This window comes from Phascolarctos cinereus, unplaced genomic scaffold (genome assembly GCF_003287225.1).
Source record: "Phascolarctos cinereus isolate Bilbo 61053 unplaced genomic scaffold, phaCin_HiC Scaffold_9;HRSCAF=440, whole genome shotgun sequence".
NCBI lineage: Eukaryota > Metazoa > Chordata > Mammalia > Diprotodontia > Phascolarctidae > Phascolarctos > Phascolarctos cinereus.
In genome coordinates this window covers 131,068,825-131,081,949 of record NW_027556402.1, presented here as the reverse complement: position 1 = coordinate 131,081,949, position 13,125 = coordinate 131,068,825, and the positions used below count along the sequence as shown (strand labels likewise).

General features: G+C 39.3%; 1 protein-coding gene and 1 pseudogene across 9 annotated transcripts in view; both read right to left on the bottom strand.

Annotated features, from left to right (window-relative positions):
• The window catches only part of LOC110199265 (UDP-glucuronosyltransferase 2A1-like), a 319,475-nt gene that overhangs the window by 39,023 nt on the left and 267,327 nt on the right, over positions 1–13,125 (bottom strand). The window lies entirely within an intron of this gene.
• On the bottom strand, positions 2,940–7,232 carry LOC110217441 (cell division cycle-associated protein 7 pseudogene; annotated as a pseudogene).

Below are 13,125 nucleotides of genomic sequence, written 5' to 3'. Positions count from 1 at the left end.
AAAGTGTCAATGGAGGATACTTAGATGGTTGCAAAGTCCCCAGTTTGTACAAAATTCTGTGTTCCTGTTGTTTATTGCTACTATAAGCAGGGACTACTTAGAATACTTATTTTGCTTACTGTTTAAGTATTAACAGTATTTAAATATTAACCCTATTTTCTTCCTTAAAGTCATGCAGATTTTATTCTGAAATGTATCCTAAACGTCATTGCCATTAGATTTCAGGATGAGCTGTCTCACCAGCATTGTCCTCCCAGAAGTAGCTGAGAAAATTGAGGCAATAACTTCCAGTGTCAACTGCACCAGAACCATCTTCAACCTGTGGACAAGAGCTGAAGAGAGCCGGCTAAAGAGAGGAGAGTCAGGATGTAAGGGAAGTGTAATTTTAAAGTGAGTTAGTTGGGAGGGCCATGAGGAAGTGTGAAGAGATCTCAGTACTTATACCAATGGTTGTACAGTGATCTTTAGCCGTGACAATGAGGGGTAAAGACAAAAACGCGACAAGTTTGATTCACAGCAGGGCTTCATGACCAGAACTAGTCCAAGCTCAGAGAACAGCTGGTGCTGGTCAAAGCAAGACAAGAAATGTATGATTTCATCAGAGTGAGATCCTCCAGAGAGGGAGTGCAAAGGATTGTTGTTCTGCCAAGCTCAGGGCACAGCTTGTCTGCTGGGCCTTAGCTCTAGGAAACAGGGTGTCTCCTAATATCTCGACACCAGTACATCCCTCAGCTCATCTTGTTGAGTTCCTTGTGGTTGGGACCTGAAGGAGTCCAACTTCTGATCCTACCTGAGGAGCTCCTGTTGGAAGATGTCCCTCATCCTCTCCAATCCTTGTGACTTTTCAAACCAGGGTCTGATGTTCTTCCCTGTGTATATCTAGGTGCACACGGTCTTGGGTTCATGGACAACTGAGTATAACATGGCATATGACAGGTTCAGTGACTGAAAGAATTGGGAACAGCCTCTTCTAGCAGGACTTGATATTCTGGCAGGAATTCCTGCCATTTGGCTTTGTGTTACTGAGCTTTCAGATACTTTTCAATGACCTCAAATGGCATCTGGCCTCACTTAGGCATGAGGTGGTGTCTATAACTGTCTCTCATGTTGTTGGACATATTCACACTAGCTCATATTTCTTGTTCCACTGGTTTACCACTACTGTGAAGGCATTCTATGCAGAACTCCTTTTGGGTTGCATGGGTAAAGAGGTGAGGTGATGTTTTTAGTACTACAATATGAGAAGGAGTCTGACAAAGACATTCTACTAATGCATGCCTACACAGAAGGACCTCAAGAGTTTGACTCAAGGGCAGCTAGGGGCACAGTGGTTACAGCACTGGCCCTAGAGTCAAGAGGAGCTAAGTTCAAATCTGGCCCCAGACAGATAACACTTATTAGCTGTGTGATCCTGTGCAAGTCACTTAACCCCACTGCCTAGCAAAAAAAAAAAATTGACTGAACCATTCTAATAACCACCTTCTGTCTGTGGATGGTACAGGCAAGTGTGATAACACCAAGGATTTGAACACAAAAGGAATCTCCAGTATGACTTAGCCAATGAGTCATCACACAGCCTCTCCTTTAACACACTCCAAAAGAGGGAATACACTACCTCTTCTTTTCTGAACAATACATTTTGTTAATAAAATAAAATTTGTATTCAGAAGAACATTATAGATCGAAAGACCTATTTACAATATTTGCTTCATTTTTTGATTTAAGGTCTACTAATGTGTCCAACACTGCATGAGAATTGTGACAAGATATTATGTGTACAGGAAAGTACAAAGGACCCCTTCAGAACACAGTAACATCCTGTCTCCCAACCCAATCTGATTAATACCAAAAGCCAAAGATAGATGTTATCCCACAGCTAAAATGAGATCAGGAAGTACTTTGAACCGTTTGTTTTTTCTGTCTTCAGTAAGGCATTTTCCAGTCTGTAGCATAGAATGTAAATCTAAAGTCAGCTCTGCGCATGGCAACTCTGTGCATTGCCTGTTATTTTCTTCAGTCAAGCAGAAATGCTAAGCAGTGTAGGCCATTACTTATGCCAACTTTCATACAATATGGCCTAAGAGATATTTTGAAATACCCTACCTAGGAATGGTATAAACACATGGGAGAAAAAACAGATATGTTTAAGTAGACCAAGAATTTTAAGGTTAGTCCAGTTTTCAACTGCAAGATCATTGGGGAAAAGAGGAGGTGAAACCGTTCGGCACATCTAACGCTGAAGTTCTTATATACTTTTTGGTTGCTGTGATCTCTTTTTAAATGCTGATTCAAGTGTATAACTGCATGTAGACATGAAATTTTATATCATAAAGTGAATTATAAGCTAGTAAATGCTCATTTTAAATCCAACATGTACAAAAAGTTTAGAAGCAAGAGACCCTGGAGTTCAAGTGCAGGCTCGTGTGCTACAGTAGTGTATAGTAGATTCTACAACACCGCTCTCCATCCTCTGCACCTATCATTTCATCTTCTATATTTTTTCTAAGCACTGAGTCTACATCTTGCTAGAATACTCAAACACATGTGAAGTGTAATATTAGGAGATTAGTTACCTAGGAATACTGAATTAGGCATTTCCAAGTGTTTTGTTATATTGATAGATTCCAGGGCTTCATATGCAATCATGAACTATCCCCCTTCCTTCCACAAGTACTGTAGGGACAAAGTCAAAGGTATTCAATAAAATATTTTGTGGTCAGCGATAGTGGGGTGAGGGGAGAGCATAAAAACTACAATGTAACCTTGCAATTATATTACTTCTGCTTCCAAAAGGAATTTAATCTTATCTTAATTTGACTCCACTACAAAAAAATGTTCATCAAGACTGAAACCTGAAGTTGTTTAACCATCAGCTCCCCAAGATTACTAAAATTTAACAAGGAGATTAGAGTTAGAAAATCATGCCAGTGAATCCTTCATCAGTTTTCAGCCTCCATTTCAAAATCTTGCTTCAGACTTTTCAAATAAGCATGCACATTTCCAAAACCATGCTACTTGGCCAAATACACCAGCACACCAGTGACACATCGTCCATCTCCCTGCCTACAAAATCTTCAGTTGCATATTACATGACAAGGCAGGCAATGACAATTTGGGTCCAGCAATGCTATTTTGACCTCTTCACATTTTGGCTTTTGAAGACAGTGGCCACAGAACTGTCCTCGAACTCCAAACCATTCTGGGTTTCTACAGTTTGTCTTGGTGTCGATACTTTTCTGGTGACATTGGTGGCAGATGGAACATAATGAACAGTTGTAGATCTTGTCCCTGCCGGAGATGCACATGTTTTCCAACTCTTCTTCTCTAATCTCTTCCACTGGACGAACAATAGGAAGAAGGATCATGGCACCTGACCACCACTTCTAGGTGTGGAATCATCATCCGTATATCCATCGATGCTCTTTTTTTTCTCACTAACATGTACTTGTCCTCAAAATCTATTTCATCTTCTCAGTGCAGATCTGAGAGTCCTTCAAGCAGAGATCTTCACCTGGGATGTGCAGGAGCTCTTCGTTCAAGGTTTCTCCTTGAGGGGTCTCTGGGAAGGAGCGCCTTCAATTTGGTTTTTACTGTTCACTACTACCTGGAAGTGTTCTCCTTTCATTGAACAATCCCGGGAAACTTTGTAATTCTGACATTAGTTTTGCCGGCATTGCTTTGTTTTTCTTTATATTTAGTGCCTTCTTTTCCAAAAAAAACTGGAGCCTCTCTCATTTTCTGAGACAGAATCAGAATTGGAAGTGGGAACTCTGGGCCTTTGGGCCAGGCCGCTTTCTTCTTCCTGACCCCTTTGAGCTCTGAAGTTGGAAATTTTAGAGCTACTTGCAAAGAACCCAAACAGTTCATTTGACTGCAAGTCCTACTGCCTTCACCATCAGAATCGAATTTCATTCTGTCTTGTATCTCACTTTATGAGAAGCCCTAGAATGATTATCGTCAGAGTTGGCATAAAAAACAGTGGCTACTTCCTTAGTGATATCTGGCTTGAGTCTGGGTTTGTGTAAAATTCCCCGATCCCCTCTCAGGTCTTGTACCTCACTTTGTGGAAGGCTGCAGAAAGATTCCTTATGAGAGTTCTCATAAAAAATATTCACTGAGAGCCAACATGGCATAGTGAAAGCAATAACTTGCTTGAGTTCTCCCTCAAACCCCTCCAATACCTATGAAAAAGGTCTCTAAACCAATTCTAAAGAAGCAGAACCCACAGAAAGACAGTGAAACAAATTTCTAGCACAAGACAACGTGGATGGTTGGTCAGAAAAGTATACTGCGCTAAGCTGGTAGAGGAGCACAGTTCGGCATGAGCGCGCAGGCCACAGCCAACCTGGAGCAGGCCTCAGAGGATTGAATTGTGGGCAGCTGTGGTGTTTTCCAGACTTCTCATCCCAGAAACACCAAAGACAACCTAGAAGGTCAGTGGGAAAAGTCTGTTTCTGTGGTGAGACAGAAGCCAGGCTCTCAGTGCCATTCCCCATGGTTGGCCCTGGGGAGCCAGCTGCCTCCTGAGCTTCTGGCCAACAGACTGAGGGGGGGGGCTGATCAGAGAGGGATTGCCAGTGCTGAGGCAGGAATCTCTTGCTTTGCCCATTCTTGGATCTGGGTCACAGTTCTGGGTGGCAGTCCTAGGGTGAGGAGGAGCACTGGCATGGAGGAGCTTGTAGTGGAGTAAATAGGTAACCCTCTTCGCAGTTCCAAGACAGAAAAGAGTACTTGTAGTCACTCATAGACCAGAGCACAGGCCAGGAAAGGAGTAAACACCTCGCCCTTATCATACCACCTTGGAAGAACTGAAAATGTACAGGTCCCTAGAAGTATCTCTGAAAACAACTGTACAAACCCCTGTACCTTGGGATAGTACATTCTCCACGTTGGAAGCAGATCTCTACCTTACTAAAGAGTTCATAAGTCAAGTGATTGGCTGGGATCATGAGCAAACCTCGAAAGAAGTGTCACACCATAGAATCTTTTTTTTGGATAACAAAGAAGATCAAAACATACAACCAGAAGAAGACAACAAAGTCAAAGCTCCTACAACCAAAGACTTCACGAAAAATGTGATGATTCAGTCCCAGGCCTTGGGAGAGCTCAAAAAGGCATTTGAGAAGCAAGTCAGAGAAGTAGAGGAAAAACTGGGAAGAGAAATGAGAGTGATGGAAGAAAATCATGAAAAAGAAGTCAGCAGCTTGCTACAGGAGACCCACAAAAATACTGAAGAAAATAACACCTTAAAAAATAGCCTAACCCAAATGGCAAAAGTTGTCTAAAAAACCAATGAGGAGAAGAATGCCCTACAAAGCAGAATTGACCAAATGGAAAAGGAAGTCCAAAAGCTTACTAAAGAAAATACTTCCTTAAAAATTAGAATAGAGCAATTGTAAAAGAAATCCAAAAGAATGAAAAATTAGAAAACAATGGGAAATATCCCACTGGAAAAACAACTGACCTGGAAAATAGATCCAGGAGAGATAACTTAAAAATTATTGGACTTTCGGAAAGCCATGATCAGAAAAATAACCTAGACATCATCTTTCAAGAAATTATCAAGGAAAACTGTCCTGATATGTTAGAATCAGGGCAAAATAGAAATTGAAAGCATCCACCAATCTCCTCCTAAAAGAGATCCCCAAAGGAAAACTCTAGGAATATTGTAGCCAAATTCCAGAGTCCCCAGGCAAGGAGAAAATATTACAAGCAGCCAGAAAGAAACAAAGGAAATATTGTGGAAACACAACCAGGAGAACACAAGATTTAGACACTTCTAAATTAAGGGATGGGAGGGCATGGAATATAATATTCAGGGGGGCAAAGGAAATATGATTACAGCCAAGAATCACCTACCCAGCAAAACTGAGTATAATCCTTCAGGGGAAAAAATGGTCATTCAGTGAAATAGAGGACTTTCAAGCATTCTTGATGAAAAGACCACAGCTGAATAGAAAATTTGACTTTCAAATACAAGACTCAAGTGGAATGTAAAGAGGGAAACAGGAAAGAGAAATCATAAGAGACTTACTAAGGGGGAACTGTTTACATTCCTGCATGGAAAGATGATATTTACAACTCATGAGACCTTTGTCAGTCTGAGGGTAGTTGGAGGGAAAAAATTATATGCATGTATATAGATAGATAGATAGATAGATAGATAGATAGATAGATAGACAGATAGATAGATAGATGGCACAGGCTGAGTTGAAGATGAAGGGGTCACATCTGGAGAATAAAATTAAGGGGTGAGAGAGGATTATACTGGGAGAACGAGAAAGGGAGAGGTTGAACAGGGTAAATTATCTCACAAAAAAAAAGCAGAAAAGAAAAGGCTCTTACAGTGGAGGGGAAACAGAGGAAGGTGAGAGGGAATCAGTGAATCTTATTCTCATAGGATTTCACTTAAGGAGGGAATAACGTATACACTCAATTGGGTATGGAAATCGTCTTACTCTACAGGAAAACAGGGGGAGAAGGGGACAAGAGAGCAGAGGGGTGATAGAGAGGAGGTGAGATTGGGAAAGGGGTAATCAGAAGGAAACCCTTCTGAGGAAGGACAGGGTGAAAAGAAAGAATAGAATAAATGAGGGGGATAGGAGTAAGGGAAATAGGGTTAGTTTTTCACAACATGACTGCTGTGGAAGTGTTTCGCATAACTGCACATGTATAACCTATACTGAGTTGCTTGCCTTTTCAATGAGAGCGGGTGGGGATGGAGAAATGGAGAAAATATAAAATTTGGAACCCAAAGTTTTAAGAACACATGTTTAAAAAAAATGTTTTCCCATGCAACTGGGAAATAAGAAATACTGGAAATGGGGTAGAGAAATCTATCCTGCCCTACAGGAAAGTAGAAGGGGAAGGGGATAAGAGAAGGGAAGCAGAGATAGAAAGGAGGGTAGACTAGGGGAATGGATATTCAGAATCCATGCCATCTTGGTGTGGGGGTGGGGCAATTTGGAATTCAAAATCTTGTGGAAGTATATGTTGAAATCAAAAATAAATTAATTAATTAAAAAACATTTGTTAGTTCTTCACTGATACCTGACCTGAATTTGGGCTTGGTGTTTGCAAAACTATCAGAAGCAAAAGTGTCACAACTGTCATCAGAGGATGATGAGGTTTCCATGGAAATCAATTTCACATTTCTGAAACTTTTGAATTTCTTCTTTACAGAAAAGTCCTTTTGCTGCATGCAGAAAGGATCTATGAGTGGCAACGGGAGTCCAAGAGAATTTAAAGAGAAGGGACCACTCTCAGGGAGCAGGGGTCAGAGGAGCAGAGAAGTGCAGACAGCAGCTTGAGCCAGAGGAGCACATGCGGAATCATCTACCTCTTAAGGCTGGTTATCAAGTTTGGGGCAGCTCTAAATGTAAGGAAGCTTCTCCTGATATCAAGCCTAAATTTTCCTCTTTGTAATTTCCACCCATTGGTTCTCTCACTTTTCTGTAGGGTCAAATAGAAAAAGTCTAATCCCTCATCCATGTTAGCCTCTCAAATACTTCCACAAAGCTCATATGCTCCCTGCTTCCCCCACCCCTGACCTCCATCTCCTTTGCTCTAGGACAAATATGCTTAGTCACTTTAACTGATCCTTATGTACTAAGGACCCAAGGCTCTTCACCATCCTGGTTTCCTTCTCCTGATCACTCTCTAGTTTGTCAATATACTTATGGTACCCACAAGATAAAAGAGATTATTTTGATTCTACACAATTATAAAGTTTTTTTTAATGAACAAATCTAATGTAGTAACAATTAGAAGAGGAGATTAAAAAAAGAGTTGTAGCAGCAGCTCCTCAGAACCCCAATTCCGGACATGACACCTGCATGTTTGTATATTGTTATCTACAATACTTTGCCCTCTTTACTAGTACAAAGGGTATCAATAAGTAAACTAAAGATTACACGTTTACTTCAAATTAACTGCCAGGCATAAAGAATGTGCCATGTCATGGTCTGTGTGTGCTTTTTTTTTTTCTGGCAATTAGTGTTAAGTGAGTTGCTCAGGGTCACACAGCTAGTAAGTGTCAAGTGTTTGGTCTGAGGCCAGATTTGACCTCAGGTTCTTCTGCCTTGAGGGCCAGTGCTGTATCCACTGTGTCACTTAACTACCCTCTATTGTTTTGTTTTGGTTTTTTTTAGTCTTTCCAAAGCAGTTAATTTGGTAAAACAAAAACACCACTTTACAAACTTTTTTCTGATAAGGTTTCTCCTGCCATAGGTAAAAAAAAAAATATGCGTTTCTTTAGAAGTTAAGGACAGAAAGGATCACAGAAGACTAAATTGACAATTTTAATTGCATAAAATTCAAAAGATTTTCCACAAGCAAATCCAATGTAGCTAAGATTAGAAGAGAAATATACCTGAAGAAAAACAGTTGCATCATTTCTCTGATAAAGTTTTCAAGATATATAAGGAACTGATTAAGAGTAAGAATTTTTCTGTGGATATGTGGTGTATGTATACAAATGTTGTGAGATTTTAGTGGAAGGCCAGATCACTTTGGATAGAGTGAAACGTAAGGGCTTCAGAGTGACCATGTTCAAGTCAGTGTTATTTCCAATAGCAGCCAGAGTGGAGTCCTGGAAAGACCACTGGATTTATAGTCAGAGCACCTGGGTCAAAATCCTGGCTCTTCCATGTACTATACCTGTGACGTTAGGAAAGGCTGCAACTTGGGTTTTCTTGGCAAAGATACTAGAGTGGTTTACCATTGCCTTCTCCAACTCATTTTACAGATGAGGGAACTGTGGCAAAAAGAGTTAAGTGTCTTACCAAGGGTCACATAGCTAAGGAGTTTATGAGGCCAGATTTGAACTCATGAAGATGGGTATTCCTGATTCCAGGTCCAGCAGTGTATCCTCTATGCCACCTAGTTGCCCTTGGCTAACGTAACAGAAAAGACAAATAATAAATGTTGAAGGGGATATGGAAAAATTGAGATACTAATACACTACTGATAGAATTGCAAACTGATCCAAGCATTCTGGAGATCAGTTTGGAACTATCCCCAAAGGGCTATATAATTGTATGTGCCCACTGATCCCCCAATAAGAGACTATCCCAAAGAGCTCAATGAAAAAAGAAAATGATTTACATGTACATAAATATTTTTAGCAGCTCTATTTTGTGCTGCCAAAGTGTTGGAAATCAAGAGGATGACCATGAATTGGAGAATGGCTAAATAAGTTTGGTATGTAATTGTGATGGAATACTATTGTGCTGTATGAAATGATGAGAAGAATGACTTCAGAAAAACCTGGGAAGACTTGTATGAACTGATGCAAACTGAAGTAAGCAGAACCAGAAGAACATTGTACACAGTAACAGCAATATTGTATGATGATCAACTTTGAATGATTTAGCTATTCTGATTAATGCAATGATCCAAGACAATTCTGAAGGACTTATCATGAAAAATACCAAGTGACTCCAGAGAAAGAACTGAAGGAGCTCAATGCAGATTGAAGTACAATTTTTTCAATTTCTTTCTCTCTCCCTTTTCTTCCTTCCTTCCTTCCTTCCTTCCTTCCTTCCTTCCTTCCTTCCTTCCTTCCTTCCTTCCTCCCTCTCTCTCTCCCTCCCTCTTTCTTTCTTTCTTTTCTTTCTTTCTTTCTTTCTTTCTTTCTTTCTTTCTTTCTTTCTTTCTTTCTTTCTTTCTTTCTTTCTTTCTTCCTTCCTTCCTTCCTTCCTTTCTTTCTTTCTTTCTTTCTTTCTTTCTTTCTTTCTTTCTCTCTATCTTTCTTTCTTTCTTTCTCTCTTCCTTCCTTTCTTTCTTTCTCTCTTTCTTCTTTCTTTCTTCCTTTCTTTTTCTTTCTTTCTCTCTCCCTTTTCTTCTTCCTTCCTTCCTTCCTTCCTTCCTTCCTTCCTTCCTTCCTTCCTTCCTTCCTCCCTCTCTCCCTCCCTCTCTCTTTCTTTCTTTCTTTCTTTCTTTCTTTCTTTCTTTCTTTCTTTCTTTCTTTCTTTCTTTCTTTCTTTCTTTCTTTCTTTCTTTCTTTCTTTCCTTTTTCCTTTTCTCAACATGGCTAACATGGAAATATGTTGTTCATGATTTCAGGTGTATACTTTATGTCATATTTCTTCCTTTACAATGGGTGGGGAAGAGTTCAGAGGGATGGAGGGAATTAAGAATGTTTTTTTTAAAACTATGTTAAACATAAATAAATAATTATCTTTATAAAGATATTTTGAAATGGAAAATTTCAATGGAAACTGGGAAGACCTCTATGAACTGATTCATAGTGAAGAAAGAATAATCTGTACAATGATTACATTCTAGACAAAGATAACTTTGAAAGATTTTAGAAGTATGGTCAATGCAACAAGTGCAAAAGAATGAAGATGAAAACATCTCTTACCTCCTGACGAATAGGTGACAAACTTGAAATGAAGAATGAAACGTACAGTTTTGGACATGGCTAATGTGGAGATGTCTTTTTTCTGACTACATAGGTATGTATTAAAGAAATTGCTCAGGGTGGGTGTGGAGATGGGCGAAATGGGAGGGAAAAACTAATAATGAAAAAAACCTCACTTGAAAAATAAGAAAAAACAATAAGTAATTGAGAATCACAATAACACAGAATAAGAACCATCAGGGAATTTAGAGGTCCTTTAGTTTAACTCCCAGATTTCAATGATAAAGACACTGAGGCACAGATAATGTGACTTGTTCAAGGTCACACAGTTAGCAAATAGCAGAAGTAAAGCTATGACCTTCCAAGTTGTCCTTTTCCAAATGAGGGAGAGTTCAGTTCTAGGACATGGTGAGGTTAGGTCCCTATAGGAATAACCAAGTGGAACTATTGAGATAACTGAAAGTACAAGAATGAAGTTCCATAGATAGGTTAGATGAGGGCTGGAGATATCAGCTTGGGAGTCATCTATATAATGGAAATGATGAAGTTTCAGTCAAAGGAAAGAGCACAGAGAAAAAGAAAAATTGTCAAGGACAGAGCTTGGGGAAATTTCAGCGAAGGTATCCAAACTTAGAAGAATCAGAGGAGGAGCACTTAGTAAGGCAGGAAGAAAACCAAGAGCATAGCACCAGTACGACCAGGGTTAAAATATTTACTGCAAATGATTAATGATTATAATTAAAGCCTGTGTGCAGGTGTTGGAGTCAGTCCTGCCTCTGACACATTCTGGCTATATGACCCTGGGTAAGGTTTTTAACTTCCATATGCCACAGACAGTTCTCTAAGACTAGAAGTCACAGACAACTTGCTTATATGCACCAGTAGGAGTTTTACTATCAGAGAGTTTCCACCTCTGATGAAATCCCAGGTCTGAACAACAACAACAGTCATAGCATGCAAGGTCTTCCAAAAACTTTGAGCTTTAGTAGGTAAATAGCACTCTAAGACTTTAAGGACACTGTGTGTGTGTGTGTGTGTAGATCCAGGTTAACAACTTCTGCCAGCTGTGTGTGTGTGTGTGTGTGTGTGTGTATGAATATGTATATGTACATATGCATTTGTGTATGTATATAGATGTATGTATGTATATGTGTGTGCAATCATGTTTACGTAGCACCTTGAAGTTTACACATTATTTTCCTTACAACTACCTTGCCTGTATTAAAGAGGATAATAGTGTAAGCATTATCCTCATTTTATAGATTAAGAAACTGAGGTTCATTTGAAGTAATTTTGTCGTGCAGCTTGTAAATATTGAATGTGGTGTCTAGGAAAAAAAGGTAGATTTCTTCACTGCACCGGTTAGAGCAAATCTACGATGAGCAGACTGAAAAATGTATTAAAACTTCTTCTACTTATCAAAGTAATTTTTTAACATTAAGCTGATATCATGATAAAAGTCACAAGTAATAAGTGTTATTAATTGATATCAATTGAAATTTCCCTTTTTAAAATATGGTTTATTATACTTTTACTTGGAAAGTGAACTGTGAAAAACTTGTCTGCTCCCTGAAGAAGTTTAGCCTATTTTAATTTTGGCCCCTACCTACTGCCAAGTTGCTCAGGTCTGATCTAAACTCAAGGCAATTTCTATTCTGAATATAGGGAGAGAGGTAAGTGACCAGAGGGAAAACTCCACACAAAACCAAGTCCATGCAGTTAAAGACCACCATGGTGTGGGAGGATTCTACTTCACTTCTCTCTGAAGAAAGGGGCATAGAAAGGAATTTGTTGTTGATTTGTGGATTAGCTGTGGCCCTATGTGTTCCCTTTTGGGATTTTCTTGGGAAAGATACAAATATCCTTTTCTCTCCACAGTGCCACCTGCTGCTTGCAATGGGAAAGTGGCTACGAAAGGCATTTGGTCCAACTCTTATACTTGTTTTGTAAAGTCATTTGGGAAGCATCCCAGAAACAGGAAGTTGGGGTTAGTCCCAATAGCAGCCAGAGCAGAATTCTGGAAAGACCACTGGATATATAGTCAGAGAACCTGGGTCAAAATCCTGGCTCTGTTCTGTATTATTTCTGTGACCTTAAGAAAGGCTCCAGGATGGTAAAAGATGGTAAAAAAGTTAACTATTAGAGAAAGTATACTTTTCTGGAATTGATAGACAAATACATGCACAATATTATCTCTGTTATATGATTGTCACTAGATTAGGTTTTGAACTTTGCACTTTCTATGTGTATTTATTTACCTTGGTTAATCCCAATCCCAATTCTGGTTTAGAAATCTAATCACCTTGGCAAGGTGACTCTGTGTCTGAAAAACTATATGAACCAGGAAGCCTGGGGCCCCTAATGGCATCCGCTAAATCTGGACAAAAGGCTTCACCAGGAATAACAATTAAATGAGAAGAGTTAACATCTAGTCCTCCTGTACATCTGCATGGAAGACTTGGATCAACCTGAAGGTCTGTGACACCTTTAACAATTTTCTGTCTTTGTTATTTTCGATCACTGCCTGGTGTTATTTGTAATAAAAATAAAATAAAAATCCAAAGAAGGGCTTCTCAAAAATCCAAAGTGATTTCAAAGACCTGAGGAGGAATGAAAAGAGCAGAAGCTGAGCCTATCTGCTAGACTATTATAAATGTATTTACATGTTATCTTCTGCCTTAACATGTAAGATTCTTAACTGGAGGGAATTTTTGACTTTTTAAAAAAATCTTTCTTTGTTTCTTTACAGTTACACAATG